Raw genomic sequence first — 17,195 nt, forward strand, 5'->3', positions numbered from 1 at the left:
GCTGACAGGATGACCCATCCTTCAGCTCCTGCGCAACTCTCCTGAGCTCTCCTCTGCAAGCACGCCCACATGCTGAACCTGATCCAACATCCTCGGGCTGGAAAACCCGACACACTGACAATACCTCTAGACATCCTCATGATGAATTACCGCTACGTACGTAACCTCCTGATCACAGCCATACTGGGAATCCAAGGCTCCATCCTTGTATCCCGTTCCGAGCCTCTTTGGCTCTACACCCTCGGAATTCCTTCCATGATCTCAGCAGACATCCAACCCGGATGTGCTCCATGCCACCGGCGCAAACACTCTGCTTAGAACCATAATTGGAACACCTCAATCATACCCCCGTGCTATTGTTTTCACTTCCGTGAACTTACACTCCTTCTCGGAGCTACACACCTTTCCCTTTCCTTATCCAGGGAAATCTACTTGGCCGCCTTATCACTACAACAAATGCCACGGTGTACACACTCCACTCTACACTATTACCTTATAGCATAACCGCTATCCCATGCACCACACATGCCATGAATCTGCTCGCAAGGACTCTCGAGTCCATGCACTACCTTCCGCTAATCATGACCAGTACCCGGGGCCAGACCTTCTGATGCTATCACATCACAACATACTCATTCCATCTCCTCATACAGATCTATCAACACATGCAGAGTCTTCAGCATGAATGGACCGCCTTACCAGGTCTTCAGCCAATCTGGACCACTCTCAGAACCTTCAGCATGTCTGGACCTCCCTCCAGGGCCTTCATCCTGTCTGGACCGTCCTCCGAGCCTTTGGCCTGACTGGTACGCCTTCTGGCTTTTAGTCTCCCCGGACCGCTCAAACTATCATGCATCATCCCGAACTATTCCTCCTAGGAATTCCGCCCATACATATTGTTCTAGCCCTCTAGGGGTTCCGAACTCTAACTCCATTCCATATACTCAGATCCCGGCCTGATCCTAGGCCTTACAACCACCAATCACCCTATCTGATATCCTTGGTCTGTACTCCTCCCCATCGATCTGTCACTTACTCATACCAGCCCGCACTCTTGGCTGACTGAAACATTGCTGGATCCCAAGCAGCTAATCGAACTCTAACGCTTATCGATCCTCCTGAGAATTTCCAATTCTCCCCACTTAGAGCACTAACTATCCACCACCGGTCGCCATAACCGACCTCCCTTAACATCCCTTCACAACACATTCCCTTACACGCGAACTGATTCCCACTAGAACGAGCAACCTTCACCAAATCACATATCAACACTGATTATCTCGGACTCGAAAGAAGCCAGACCTTCAGCTAACTACTCCTCAGAATGCAGATGCTATCCGAAATTCAGGCCAAAAGCTTGATTTCCCACTAATAATCCCCATGATGATAACCAACAAAACTCCCAATACCAAAACCCTTAATCGAACCATAACCCTCAAGGAACAAACAAATACAATACCAAAATCACACAAAGAGACTAGCAGATATACAGTACTCCATAATAATCACAAGATAACAAAATATCAAGAAGGAAACATACCCGCAGCTGCATCCAGCACTGCCCTGACCTCCTCTGCTGAAAGCTGAAAAGCACAACCCTGAGCCCTCGGGGGCTCCGCTCCACCCTGACCTCCACCCGTAATCCTCAAAGTGGCCGGTGCTGGAGCCTGCACCGGTCCTGTAACAAGCTGTGGACAATTGACCCTCAAGTGTCCAACATGATGGCAATGATAGCAAATCCTCAAATCCTGAACCGGGGCTGTCTGCCGACAATCCCTCGCATAATGCCCCTCCCTTCCACACTTGCGGCATGCACCACCGGACCTACAAACTCCAACGTGACCCTTCCCTCACTTCCCACAAGTGCGGCTGCTCTGATCTCTCAACCTTGAGTCAACGGTCTTGGACCGTTTCGGCGCCGACTGTGACTGTGTCGGGGACTGTCTCTGCTCTCTCAACTGTAACTCAATCTCGAACTCACGCCGCCGAGCGGCCTCCTGCTACTCCAGCAATGTCTCACACCTCTGACTACACACAAACTGCCTGATATCCCTGTTGAGCATACTTAGATATCGGGACATATGAGCCTGCTCCGAAGCAAATTCCAAGCAAAACATTGCCCTCTCTGTGAACATCCTGGTGATCTCCGTCACCGACTCTGAATCCTGCTTCAGCTCTAGGAACTCCTGAGCCAACCTCTCCGTCTCAACTCGTGGAACATAGCGAGTACTGAACTTCTCCCTGAACTGATCCCAAGAAACCGCAGTTCGCTGCGCATCAGAATACGATCTCGTGGTCAACCTCCACCAATCCTTCGCCCCGAGCCTCAAAAGGTTCAGAGCACACCTCACCCTCTGATCAGCAGGGCATGAACACGTGAAGAAACACCCCTCCACGTCTGACAACCATCTCATAGCAACAATCGGGTCCTGAACTCCATCGAAGGTAGGGGGCTTCGTATTATCGATGTCCCGATACTGAAAACCTCTACCGGCTCCTCCCCCTGCCGCTGCTACAGCCACTGCAGCCGTCTCAGAAAGAGCTTCATAGCGCTCAACAAAATACTCGACCATGGAGGTCTTGATCAACCCTAACAGTTCCGGCAACTCGGCCCGGAAGATAGCAGCAACCTCGTCATGCAGGATCTCACGAATCCTAGCATCCAGCTCATCTGTGCTCATCTAACCAATAACCTCAGGCGGTGCTGATCCACCCTGACTGCCCCCTCCTGCTCCCGATCCTGACCCGGATCCACTCCCAGCATCCCTATTAACAACCATACTGAAATTACCGCAAAACATCAGACGCTTCTCACTAACCCGAGAACCAACTCTCGACCCAGCCCTAGGGGTTGTGACTTCCTTGATACGCGTATGTGTCCTGTGCTTTCAGTAGTACGGGTCCATACTACCTTCCACTCTACCCACATTTATATCAAGTATCACCACAACACCCTAGTGAAGAACAGGCATAACAAGCACTCAACCCTCACTCTAAGAGGAACACTGGAAATTTCATACAGAAAGAAACCCTAGGCTAGCAGGCATCATAAATCAGGCAACTCTATCATGCAGTTCCAGAAGATCCCTAGCCTAGTACTAGCATGTTGTTCTATCATATCTCATAAACAAATAACTTGTTTGGTATTTTGGGGTTACTTACTGACTCCGGCTGATCGTACCTCCGTGTCCTCCTTTACTTATTTTTGAAAACCATTTTTAAATTCTCCTTTGAAAACTCTCCTTGATTTGAGACTGGATTCACACGAATGTTCCTCCAATTCACTCAAACCAAGGCTCTGATACCAACTTGTAGCACTCTAAAAATTCCAACCAATTTAAACTTTTCAAAAACAACCCAATTTCATAAAGTTATTACAAAAAGGTTTTCAATACATTTATTATCAGAGTATTTCCTAGAAACCACATTGTAAACACATAAAACCCGAGGAGCGGTACGATTATGACTTTGCCTTGCCACGATCTCCTGAAGTACCTGAAACATTTAAACCACAACTGTAAGCCCGAAAGCTTAGTGAGATACCCCCAAAATACCAATGCCATACAAACATAACCATAACATATAACCGATATAGAAGAGCCATGCACTTCGGGTCTACTGTGTGACTGGTCCGCCGCACCGGCCTACAGTCCACCTGGTCCACCCTCCGAGTCTAGCCATATACATCGAGTCTACAGTGTGATTCGTCCGCCTGCACCGGGCCTTCAATCCACCTGGTCCACTCTCTGAGTCTACAATATGAATGGTCCGCCCACACCGGGCCTTCAGTCGGTCTGGTCCACTCACCGAGCCTCGACACGTCTGGTCCGCCCTCTTGGGGCCTACAGCCTATCCGGACCACTCGCTGGGCCTTCGGGATAACCGGTCCGCCCTGGGTATGTTGGGCTACAACACAAAGCAGGGCCCAGCTAAACCCAACCCCAATCCAACAACCATGTGCACATAAACATATAATCATATAACGATCCACATCCAAACAAACCGATCTAGCAGATCACATAACTTAACCTCATCCTAACAAGGATACCGACCTAACCGGTCACTAGCATAGCTGATGGGCTTTAGCTATAAGAACATCCTATGTGCTCATACAAACCCTAATGCTTGGATCTATGTTTCTCTATTGTACATGCAATTCATGCAAGACTATAAACCCTAGATCTAGTATATGATAATCAATATAGCATATGAATTAGGGTTTAGATCATACCTTGATTGTTATGTAGCAATAACAATCTCAAATCCTTCTTGTATTGACTTTAGAAAGCTTAGAGTCACAAATGTCACTCCTCTAATGGTCCACAAACACCAAGAGCAAGAGGATGAAGAAGAGAAGAGAAGGAGGCTCTCAAAAACGTGTGGAAACCCTAGAGAACAAGTTCACCACGTTTTTGGAGCATAAGGGTTCTATATATAGTGAGGCTATTAGGGTTATCTAACAAGGAAACCCTAATTTGGATGCTTAAGCCCTAAGCAACCCATGGACTCCTTTCCTTAAAGGCCTTGGACGATTTCGATTGGGTTTCCCCATAGAATTCGTCCAACCTTATAATATAAGGCAATCCATAGCCTAATTGTAATTATCTTATAATTACAATTCCAGTCCCTTAAGTTTAATTAATCTCTTTTAGTCACAAACTTAATTCTTATTGATTATTGACTAATATTAATTAAACAATATGATTTCTCCTTTAATATATTATTCTCATAATATATTAATAAATCATATTTAATCCTTTCTCTCCATATTTAATCCTATCAAGTTGCTTTGGTGAAGGCAACCCAAAAGGACCATGCACCATTGGGTCAAGTACATACCAAAATAGTTATGGACGTAGACACTAATCCAACAGTCTCCCGCTTGGATAAGTCTAATAACTATTATGCGTATTACTTCGGATCCTGATATGCAATCGTAGCTTTCCAAAGTCGCTGTCAACTCTGATCTTATCAGATACGCGTGTCCTTTAGATAAGGGATCATATATTCCTCCATTCTAGATATCGTAAGACATGATTTCTAATCATTCTCTCTATACTATTTCTCGACTTCCGATTTATGACGACTGACTAATTGAACAAATCAAATTAGCCCTAGACCGGCCGAGCATTTACGTTTTTCATCACTAAATCATCGAGGGGCCCAAAGATATCGCTTTTATCCTACTTCGGATAAAAGGAACGGATAAACTTTGATTCAATGCTCGCTTGCACTCATTCACCGAATCACACAAAACAATATGTTTTATGACACCAAGTTACTGGTGCGTTTACATATTATCAATGTGCAACCGATTTGCAAGATACATCTCACACATATCGGTTTCAAGAATATAAGATGTTATCGTCTCACCAATCACTTGTGATACAATTCATGGAGTGATCCAAGTGAGTGTTGGTTTAATCCAATGCTCAAATCATATTGATAAGCACTCATGAATGTTGCAGTAAACATTTGCTTATGTCTAATGCTCTTTAGACAATCCACACACCAATTCACGACAGTCTTCATTCATACCTACTTCCAACATATGAACGACTGTGGCCCATTCGAATAATTTGGCTGTTCTCAACCAATTAAATTATTCAGGAAGTCAATGATGGGTTTTGAGCATTCTAAAACTTCCTAAGTGTACATGCAACCCTAATAACCTTGGATCTATGTTTGTCTAATTATCATGCAAAGTTGAATTCCAAGGTTATATTCCTATCTAGCATACATGGGGAACAATTTCTAACTTGAATGAAAGATAGAATAACTTACCTTGTTGTTGCTTATGCTCCTTGAAACCTTGTGAGCCTAGCACCCCAAGTGTGATGCCTCAAATGCTTCACACAACACCAAATGCTCTTGGAAAGACTTTTGAGAGAATACACACTACTTGAAATCGGCCTAGCCCTCTAGTTTCTTATGTGTAGCTGATTTTGGTGGAGAATGGGATCCTTATATAGTGTTGACACATCTAGGGTTACACCATGTAAACCCTAATGTGTCATGACTCTTCATTTCCATGGCCCATGGGTTTGCAACTCCCATGGAGCATCCTATGGGTAGAACCCAACTTGATAATCCATGGAGCCTCTTAGCCCACTATACAAGATATGAATGATTTACATAATCAACCCATATATTTAATTAGTTATCTTTTGATCACTTAATTAATTCCAAACTAATTCTTTGATCAAACTAATCAAATAATACTATTAATATATTAGAACTTATAATATATTAATAATCTCCGAGTGTTATTCCTCTCATTTAGTCTATCCAAATGCATGGTGCCATGCAACCCAAATGGACCATGTCGGGTCGGGTCAAGTACTAACCAGAAATAGTTATGGACTTAGACACCTTATCCAACAGTCTCCCACTTGGATAAGTCTAATAACTATAACTCCAGTACTTCAGGAACCGACCGGAAATCGTAGCTCTTTTAATGTCTCTCGGAACTGAGAAGATGTTGATACGCCATTTAAGATAAGTGATCATATAATCCTCTGTTCTAGATATCAGCCGGACAAATACATGGAACAATGTCTTACTTATTGTCCAGCAGTTTGTTTCCCAATTTCCGATTTGTTTGACAAAGAACTTAATTGAACACATCAACTTAGTTCTGACCGGGGCCGGTACATAGGTCAAAACAAAACCATCGAGGGGCCCAGATATCAGCTTCTAATCCAAGAAGGAACAGATAAACTTCGACTCATATGTTTGTTCTACCACTCATTGAATTATACACAAAAGCACATTTTATAACATCGAGTTACCAATGCGTTTTCGTACAATCAATGCATAACCAACTTGTAAGTAACAAATCATATCTCTAGGTTTGAAGACTTATATGATATTACCGTCTCACGATCACTCGAGATAAATTCCATGAAGTGATTCTAGTGAGCGTGGGTTGAGTCCAATGCTCAGAACTTATGAGCACTCATGATTGTTGTAGCCTTGTCCAACACCTTAGACCTCTGCAACCAATCATGACAGTGTTGATTCATACCTACTTCCGACATATGACCGACTGTAGAGGTTTGAATAATATGTTATACCAAACAAAATTATTCTGGAAGTCAAAACATGCAAAAGAAATATAGTAAACGATCGACAAGAGATAGCAACACTTTACTCATAAATAAAACACCTTTTATTCATCATCTAATGTCAATTACACTTTACAAATTTCGAGGTTATCTAACTACTAAATCTAATATCATCCTTCAGCCCTATGCTCCGAGCATGTTGGAGATGCTTAACCCGAGTCATTCCCTTCGTAAGGGGATCTGGTGGGTTCTCATCCGATGATACCCTCTTTGCCACGAGGAGTCCTTCTTCTATTCGATGTCTGATAAAATGGTATTTTCTGTCGATGTGTCTGGATCTCCCGTGATCCCTTGGTTCCTTGGCTAAGGCTACAACACTTTCACTATCACAGAAAATTTCCATTGGCTCTTTAATAGCTGGTACAACTCCAAGGTCTCCAATGAAGTTCTTCATCCATATCGCCTCCTTTGCCGCCTCGCTAGCTGCAATATACTCTGATTAACAAGTTGAATCAGCCACTGTCTCTTGCTTGGAACTCTTCCAAGAAATTGCTCCTCCATTTAGGGTAAAGACCCAGCCCGACTGAGAGCGGAAATTATCCCTATCAGTCTGGAAGCTAGCATCACTATACCCTACAACTCTCAAGTCATCACTCCCACCGAGGGTAAGGACCTAGTCCTTAGTCCTCCGTAGGTACTTGAGGATATTCTTTACCGCAGTCCAGTGTGCCTTGCCAGGGTTCGCCTGATACCTGCTAACCATGATCAGGGCAAAGGCTACATCAGTTCGAGTACACGTCATAGCATACATGATCGATCCTACTGCCGAAGCATAAGGTATTCGACTCATTTCTGCTATCTCAGCCTCAGTGCTAGGGCTTTGTGTCTTACTTAATCTGGCGTTACTCTGGATGGATAACTCTCCTTTCTTGGAGTCTTGCATGCTAAATCTCTTTAGCACCTTATCCAAGTAGGTACTCTGACTAAGTCCAATTAGTCTTTTACTCCGATCTCTCAAGATCCTTATCCCTAGAATATAGGCAGCTTCTCCTAGGTCCTTCATAGAGAAACACTTCCCAAGCCAGGACTTAACTTCCTGCAGAGTTGGGATGTCATTTCCTATGAGTAGTATGTCATCCACATACAACACCAAAAAGCTAACTATACTCCCACTAGCCTTGACATACACGCAAGACTCATCTTCACTCCTAGAAAAGCCAAATTCCTTGACCTTTTCATCAAAGCAAAGATTCCATCTGCGAGGTGCTTGCTTCAATCCATAAATGGATTTCTCAAGCTTACACACTCTATTAGGGTACTCGTTGCTGACAAAACCCTCAGGCTGACTCATGTAAACATCTTCAGCCAACTTCCCATTAAGGAAAGCGGTTTTGACATCCATTTGTCATATTTCATAGTCATGAAATGCAGCTATGGCCAACAGAACCTGAATAGACTTAATCTTGGCTACTGGAGAAAAGGTCTCATCATAGTCCACTCCAGGAATTTGAGAGAAGCCCTTTGCAACCAGTCTAGCCTTATAAGCGTGTACTTTACCATCCATGTCGGTCTTCTTCTTGAAGACCCATTTGCACCCTACTGTCTTACGACCTGGTACATTCTCAACCAAGTTCCAAACTTGATTGTCATACATGGACTGTATTTCGCTGTCCATTGCCTCTTTCCACTTGGCTGACTCAGGGCCTGCCATGGCTTCCGCGTAACTGTTAGGTTCATCCAGACCTATCAGTGTCTCATCACTGATAAGTGTATCTCCTTCTGCAGTAATATGGAATCCATAGTAATGCTCAGGAGCATTCCTAACCCTTGTGGAACGCCTCAGAGGTACAGACTTGTCAATTGGCTCAACAGGAGTTTCCTCCTCAAGTTGAGTGCTAGGTTTTGAAGTTCCTTCACCGCTTGAATCTTGAATTTCTTAAAGATCAACTTGCCTCCCACTGTTTCCTTGGCTTATGAACTCTCTCTCTCTAAAGAAGACCCTCCTAGCTACAAAGACCACATTTTCACTAGGTCTGTAGAAGAGGTAACCAAAGGATTGCTGTGGGTAGCAGATGAAAACACACCTCTCGCTTCGGGGTTCGAGCTTATCATGAGTCTCACGTCTCACGAAAGCCTCGCAACCCCAAATCTTGATGTGGTCTAGTTTGGGTACTTTACCAGTCCACATCTCGTGAGGAGTTTTGGCAACTTTCTTTGTAGGGACTAGATTAAGGATATGTGCGGCAGTCTCTAAGGCATACCCCCATAATGAAATTGGTAGCGAAGCTCGACTCATCATGGAACGAACCATATCCAACAAGGTTCGATTACGCCTCTCAGCCACACCATTCAACTGTGGTGTCCTCGGAGGTGTCAATTGTGAGACTATCCCACATTCCCTTAGATAGTAAAGGAACTCTGAACTAAGATACTCACCACCACGATCGGATCGAAGCATCTTAATGTTCCTGCCCAATTGATTCTCGACTTCCTGTTTAAATTCCTTAAACCTTTTGAAAGTCTCTGACTTATGCTTGATCAAGTAGACATATCCATATCTACTGTAATCATCAGTAAAAGTCAAATAATAACGATTAGCATCCCTTGTGGCATGTTTGAATGGTCCACACACATCCGTGTGTACAAGGTCCAACAAACCTTCACCTCTCTCACACGAGCATGTGAAGGGTGACTTTGTCATTTTACCAAGTAAGCATGATTCGCAACTATCATGTGACTTTAGGTCAAATGACTCCAAGACTCCATCCTTTTGGAGTTGGCCTATGCATTTCTTGCTTATATGTCCAAGACGACAATGCCATAATGACGCTTTATCCAAGTTATTATTATTAACAGAATCAATACACAATACATTATTTCCAAAGTTATCAACCACAGATACTGTTTCATACACGCCATCACAAGGTAATGCTTTAAAATAAAGAACATTATTAAAGAAAGCATTAATCGAACCAACTTCATTATCAAACGAAAAGGTGAAACCTTGTTTATACAATGCCTGAAAGGAAATAATATTTCTTGCCATTTCTAGCGAATAACAACACTTATTCAAATCTAAACTAAACCCACTACTTAGCGATAAAGTATAAACTCCAATCTTGGTGACAGGTAAAGCTTTCCTATTCCCCATGATTAAGTTGATTCTTCCTTGCTCCACATTCTCACTTCTTCTTAGTCCATGCAAGTCACAACAAATATGAATACCACAACTGATATCAAGGACCCAAGATTTAGAATGGGGTGAGTTATTAGAAATGATAGTGTAAATACCTGCATGGTTGGGTTTAACTTTCCCATCCTTCACATCTTGCTGGTATTTTGGGCAGTTCCGCTTCCAATGTGATTTTTCATGGCAATAGAAGCATTCAGCCTCTTTTGGGTCAGAAGAAGGAGTAACAAAACCTTTCTTGGTTCCACTTGACGAAGAGCCATCAAGGGCCCGAGCGTTGGTACCCTTAGAAGAGCTCTTTCTCTTCTTCCCTCGACTTTTCCCGATTGCCAAAACCGGAGTAGAGTTTGGAGTAGGAGTGTTAACAACCGACTTCCCCTTAAGACCTGTTTCTGCGGTCTTGAGAAGTCCCTGAAGTTTGCTGAGTGTGACCTCTTCCTTATTCATGTGATATGTCATGCGGAATTGATCATAGCACGATGGTAAGGAGTGCAAAATGATATCTATTGCAAGCTCCTCAGGGAAGTTCACATTAAGCTTCAGCAATCGATCCACATACCTTTGCATTTTCTGCATGTGGCTCGTGACGGATTCCCCGTCCTTCATCATGGTTGTTATCATGGAGCAGATGATTTCATACCTCTCTTGTCGTGCACTTTGATGGTATCTTTCCATCAGATCTTGGTGCATTTCATAAGGGTAGAAATCCTCATAAGACTTTTGGAGTTCTGCTGTCATCGTGGCCATCATGATGCATGCCACTTTCGTAGCATCGCTTTCATGTGCCTGAAAGTCAGCGATCTCCTGGGGAGTTGCAGTGGTCTCATCAATCTCCTTAAGCTCCTTGTCAAGGACATATTCTTTGTCCTCGTAGCGGGTAATCATCCTGATGTTTTTGATCCACTCATTGAAGTTGGATCCATCAAAAGTGACTTTCCCACACAAGTTCATAATGGTAAAGGAGCCATTGGGATTAGAGCCAGAAGCAGTATTGTTTGAAGACATCTGAAAGAAAAAGGACAAGATTAGTTTAGATATTAAGAGAGTCCTTAATAAAACACCCAAATGTAATATTAAGGCTAGGACCCAATAACAATATATTATAACTTAGAAGAGGTATGCCGTAATCCAAGCTATAACATATTTGAAAGGTAGGTGAATGACGATTCACCAATTTCCACCACAAAAACCGAAATATTAAATATTAGGTTTTTGATTGGTTCTTAGAAATTCCTAGATTCTTTGAGATTCAATGAACTTTTCAAAGGCATGTTTCAATCTCGAGCGTGCCCTCCAAGTTTTGTGACTGGGATACCGAGGATCACAAAACGAGGTGTGAAGTAACCATGCAAATCACTTGGTACCCTTAAAGTTTATCACTCAATCGATGTGCCGGTAAACCACACACGCTCCACCGATACTATAATAAACCTTAAGTTACCCTTTACCTACCTTTTTAAGTCCAAGTTAGTGTGCCGTTTAACCACACACGCTCCACCAACGACTTAAACAAAGTGTAAAGTGTAATTTCATGGATTAGCACTTTATTCACATTTTTCCTAAAGTAACTAAGATTGGGAATTTAATAAAACATTTAGTTACTTTATAATATTCATCATACTTTTAATGAGAATTTATAAGTCCTTGTCTTACCCGTTCGGCTAACGACCCTCCACCGGTCAAGCAAGCGGTGGGTGAGAGTGGACACCCATTAAGTTGCCATTTTATAGGCAACAACCTTATACCCACCTTATAGACCGGCTTCGTGAATGAGGCATACTAGCGGTAAGACGACTTTGTTCTTATACATATATATATATATATATATATATATATATATATATATATATATATATATATATATATATATATATAATTATTAAATCATAATAATATAAGTATAAGGGTTAAATTTTAACTTTTAAAATTCTAAGGGTTGGAACTAAAGTTTTTAGCATGACTTTACTTGTTCCAAAACTTGAGGGCAAGTTTTGTAAACTTTCAAAACTTTTCATTTCTTGTAACTTATGAGTTTATTAGAGTAATAAAAATGAAGACTCTTCATTTTTCTAACTCTTGTGTTCTTTTAAAGGTTTTAACTCAAGTGACTTTTGGTTTTCCATAACTTGAGGACAAGTTATGGACTCGATTAAAACACATTATGATCAAGAATTAAACTACCACATAGGTTACAAATAATTCCTATGATCATCTAAACATCATAAGATCAAGAACATGAATATGAACACTTTCATGAATCAAAATTACACTTAAAACTTTGTAATTTTGATAACTAGTTGTTGTAAATGGATTAGCAAAGACATTACACCATCTAAAACAAGTTTTGAAGTACCAAAACAGTTTAGGGTAATGTTTCTAGTCCATTTCCAGCAACTAAAGTTGAAAATCTGCACTCTGTGGCTCCTACTCGCCGAGTGCATGAACCTACTCGGCGAGTAGGTTGAAGATACAAGTGAACTCGACGAGTCTCCCCATGGACTCGGCGAGTTCATCAGGAAGACAACAAGTTTTTTGACTTTTTTCAACTTTTAAGCACAAATAACAAACAAACAAGCCTAGGCTCTGATACCACTGATGGGTTTTGAGCATTCTAACACTTCCTAAGTGTACATGCAACCCTAATAACCTTGGATCTATGTTTGTCTAATTATCATGCAAAGTTGAATTCCAAGGTTATATTCCTATCTAGCATACATGGGGAACAATTTCTAACTTGAATGAAAGATAGAATAACTTACCTTGTTGTTGCTTATGTTCCTTGAAATCTTGTGAGCCTAGCACCCCAAGTGTGATGCCTCAAATGCTTCACACAACACCAAATGCTCTTGGAAAGACTTTTGAGAGAATACACACTACTTGAAATCGGCCTAGACCTCTAGTTTCTTATGTGTAGCCGATTTTTGGTGGAGAATGGGATCCTTATATAGTGTTGACACATCTAGGGTTACACCATGTAAACCCTAATGTGTCATGACTCTTTATTTCCATGACCCATCTAGGGTTACACCATGTAAACCTTATCCAATAGTCAAAACATGCAAAGTGAAACAAAAGAATAATACTAATCCCATATGGCTTCAAACCTTTGAGTATAAATAAAACACCTTTTATTTATCACCATATCGATTACTCATTATTTGTTGTTTCGGGTAATCAACTTTTTACTTGAATTATTACTACACTTGTCCCATGCTCCTAGCATGCACACAATGTTTATCTATGGTTCTTTCTTTGTGAAATGGATCAAATGAACACATTTCCAATCATACTCATTTCACAACTCCAAATCCTTTTTCATAAGTGAAAGAATATCAAATTCTTGCCACTTATAGAATATGATAGATTCTAAGATTTTATGTAATGATCCTTTCGCAATGTCATAGCACAAAAGTCTCAATGACTATTGCCAATGAAATTAGAAGGTCCCCTATCGGAAATTGTTACAAGACAATTCCTTAGATATGATGTCTCTCATTCAAAGTACATTCCTTTTAACATCCTTTTGCATAAAAGTTTCTAATCTAGACATTGATTCTCAATATCCAACTCCCAATATGGAAACCTTTCCATACTTACCATATGACAACTCATTCTTACTAGAATCTTATCTATTCATAATAATGTCGATATGGTCCATCCAATACTATACTTCCAACTACTCACAAGCGACCAATCCTCGGCGAACTTTGGTTTGTCCTTTGATAGTTGCTTAATTATCTTAGTCAAAACCAAATTTTGTCCTTTTTCCCTCTAAATGCGCTAGACATTTTGAAAATTTTAGAATGGTAAAATATTATAGCATTTGCAATCGATCCTATACCCAGAGCATATGGGACACGATGTATAATGTCTTACATGAAGATTTAATACTTTATCAATCTTCTGCCATAATATTCTATGTGCTACGTTCTCAAAATTCAAACTATGAAGAGTAATGCCATAATCATAATCCAATTTTTTTAAGAATGCACTATGTTTCCTTGACTAAATTTATTAGCATTCCATAACCTAAGCCTATAGATTTGAAATGAAGCATAATATTCTCTCCCTTAATTATAGCAAAATAACTATTCAACCCTTACAACTTTGCAAAGTATGACTCTTGTTTTCTATAATTAATATTGCTAACTTGTAATACTTTCCTTAATAATCATACAATCATAACATTTATGCTCCCACTATGATGATTATTATAAACATAACACTTATGCTCCCACTAGCTTTGACATGTATTCATAAACAACTTAACTTTCAGAAAAACAATACTTATTGAATTTCTTAAGTTCATGTTTCTAATACCTAATGCTTTGATAATATTTTATCAAGGCTTCTTAAACTTATACACCTTTGCCTTAGATAGTTCATATGTGTGTCTAAACAATTCAGACTAATTGCCAAATCTCACAATTCGAATCATGGAAAGGGAGACCGTAACCATAATCGAATTCGGGAATTCAATTTCACAATCACTATCTTCTTAAAATCTCTTTTAGTGAAAGCATTTCCTCACAGTCATTTTCATGAAGGAGGAAATCTTATGACACTTATATTTTAATGGTGTATGTGTTCCTATCCATGTAAATTTGTCAAAACCAAAGTTTACGACAAATTCAAATTCATATGGACCGAACTTTCTTAATCTTGACTTCTTGCCTTATGGTAACACAACTGCCCACCATGTCTTCCAAGTAGTTGAGTAGCTCACCCTTTCCTATCAATGTACTTTTCATTGATCAAGTTGCCTGCCTTTTATGCGTTCAATTGAGAACTCATAGAACTCACATGCATAATTAACTCAATTGGAACAACATAGAAACAAGATAATGTCAACACGATAGGTTGTAAACCTCAACTCGTGTACTAGTGATGATCGATAAGGTTTATTTTGATTTGTTCTTGAAACCTTTCAAGACCATTAAGAATCCCACTGACTCATATAAGATTCTTTTGTCAATAAACATTTCTTGACAAACAAATATTCAAGAGTTAGTGTAGCTTTTATCAAAAACACTTCATAAATTGGTCCTAGTTAGTCTTTGTCTTATCCAAGACATCACAACTTACCAATTTCAGATGTGCAAGAATAAGAAAATCTTTTTCCAAATTCTACATTTGATGAATGTTATAAACCTTCTTAATACTTATCACTCAATTTCACAATCTTAACTCTAAGACTTGTTTTGGAACGGAGTATGATTGACTTCTTGATTTAACCATTTCTTCAATTCTTGATTCCTCTTTTTAGACATACAATCGTACTAAGACTCACTTAGAGGATCAATTGAGATATGGTTCTTAATCATTAATACCTATCATAAATCATAAAAGGTACTCTCCCTTCTTCTTAGAATGGAGAAACTTTTATCTTTCTGCCTACTTGATTCTTCTTATTCGTTCTGCTATTGATTTAAACTTTTTCAATCAATTCAGAATTACACATAATCTTATAAGTATAATCATATTTACTAAACCTTTAGTAAATCATAACGAATATCTTTGTTACTCTTATGGTGGACTTGATCAGCACGCAACTTTGTGTGCTCGATCTCCTAGTCCTTCACTTGACACTTTGTCAATGAATTAGTCTAATTTCCAAATATGAAATTTCTCATTCATCATGGAACCAAGTTGCGTGATTCCAAATTTCTGTCCAACTGAAACTTGGGCGATGAGAAACTCTTCTTATTTGGTAAATTTTCGACATTTCCACAAACAACATAATTAAGAATCACATCCATTCGTTGTAGAAATATGCAAACATCAATTTTTCATAATGATTTCATTGCAAGGAAATAAATAAATAAATAAATAAGTCAAACCAAAATTTATTTTATTCATAAAAGCAGCGGAAAACATTTGTCCTTACAATGCAAAATCCATTGAAAACTATGTAGTCAAATATTCCTAACAATTCTATCATAACTATCTAAGCTCAAAATCTAATCTTCAAGTCCATGCGATCGAGATCTATTTTTTTGTGATTAGACTCATCTTGCTCTTTCATCAAGCTTCCTCTCTTTTCACTAATGCTGCAAAACATTCAAATACAATCTTATCACATCATTTATTAAGAATCAACGAATAGGAACTTAATGGAGTTAGATAGTGGATTTTACCTGAAGCACAACCATACTCTTTGACTCTCCCATCTTCTGGAATCTTCAGGCTCTTAGGGCAGACTTCTATCCAACGCCCTTTCTCTTGGCAGCAAACGCAGGTCGGTTCTCCTAGAACGTCCTCGGAAGCATGGCTGGTTGACTTTCCCAACAAATACGCTCCATTGCTTTGCCAAATCATTTCTGATTCAGCAGCAATGAGCATGTAAGTTAGGTCAATGAGGTTATCGTCATGATCCATCATATAATACTTTCTTTTGAACTCATTATATGATTCAGGGAGTGACTGCAGAACCCAGTTCACAGCCAACTTATCGGGGAATGACACACCCAACATTATCAACCTATCGATGTGTGATTTCATTCCTAGAACGTGGGCACACACGGGTTTACCATCTTCATGTTTCATTTCCAATAGGGCTTTAGTGACATTGAACCTTTCAATTCATCGATCTTGTGGGTTAGGTAGAACAACGGGAGGAGGTGGAGGAAGTGAAGCATGATTTCTTGTTCCTCGATCAAATCGTGGAATATCATCTTCATGTGGAAAGCTTGTTCCACGGGATTTGGGAAGACCATAGTTGTCGTACTTTGACATCTACAAAACGGGAGAAAACGAATTCAAGTTAGTTGATTGATTGAGTCCTTAGTAAATCACCCAAATGAGATACTAAGGCTAGGACCCAACACAATATGCTACAACCTAGAAAAGGGATGCCGTAATCTAGTTGCAGAATATTTGAAGGTAAGTGAATGACGATTCACTAATTTTCCACCATGAAAAACGAAAAAGAAATTATA

The sequence above is a fragment of the Lactuca sativa genome, chromosome 6 (assembly GCF_002870075.4).
Source record: "Lactuca sativa cultivar Salinas chromosome 6, Lsat_Salinas_v11, whole genome shotgun sequence".
NCBI classification, from domain to species: domain Eukaryota; kingdom Viridiplantae; phylum Streptophyta; class Magnoliopsida; order Asterales; family Asteraceae; genus Lactuca; species Lactuca sativa.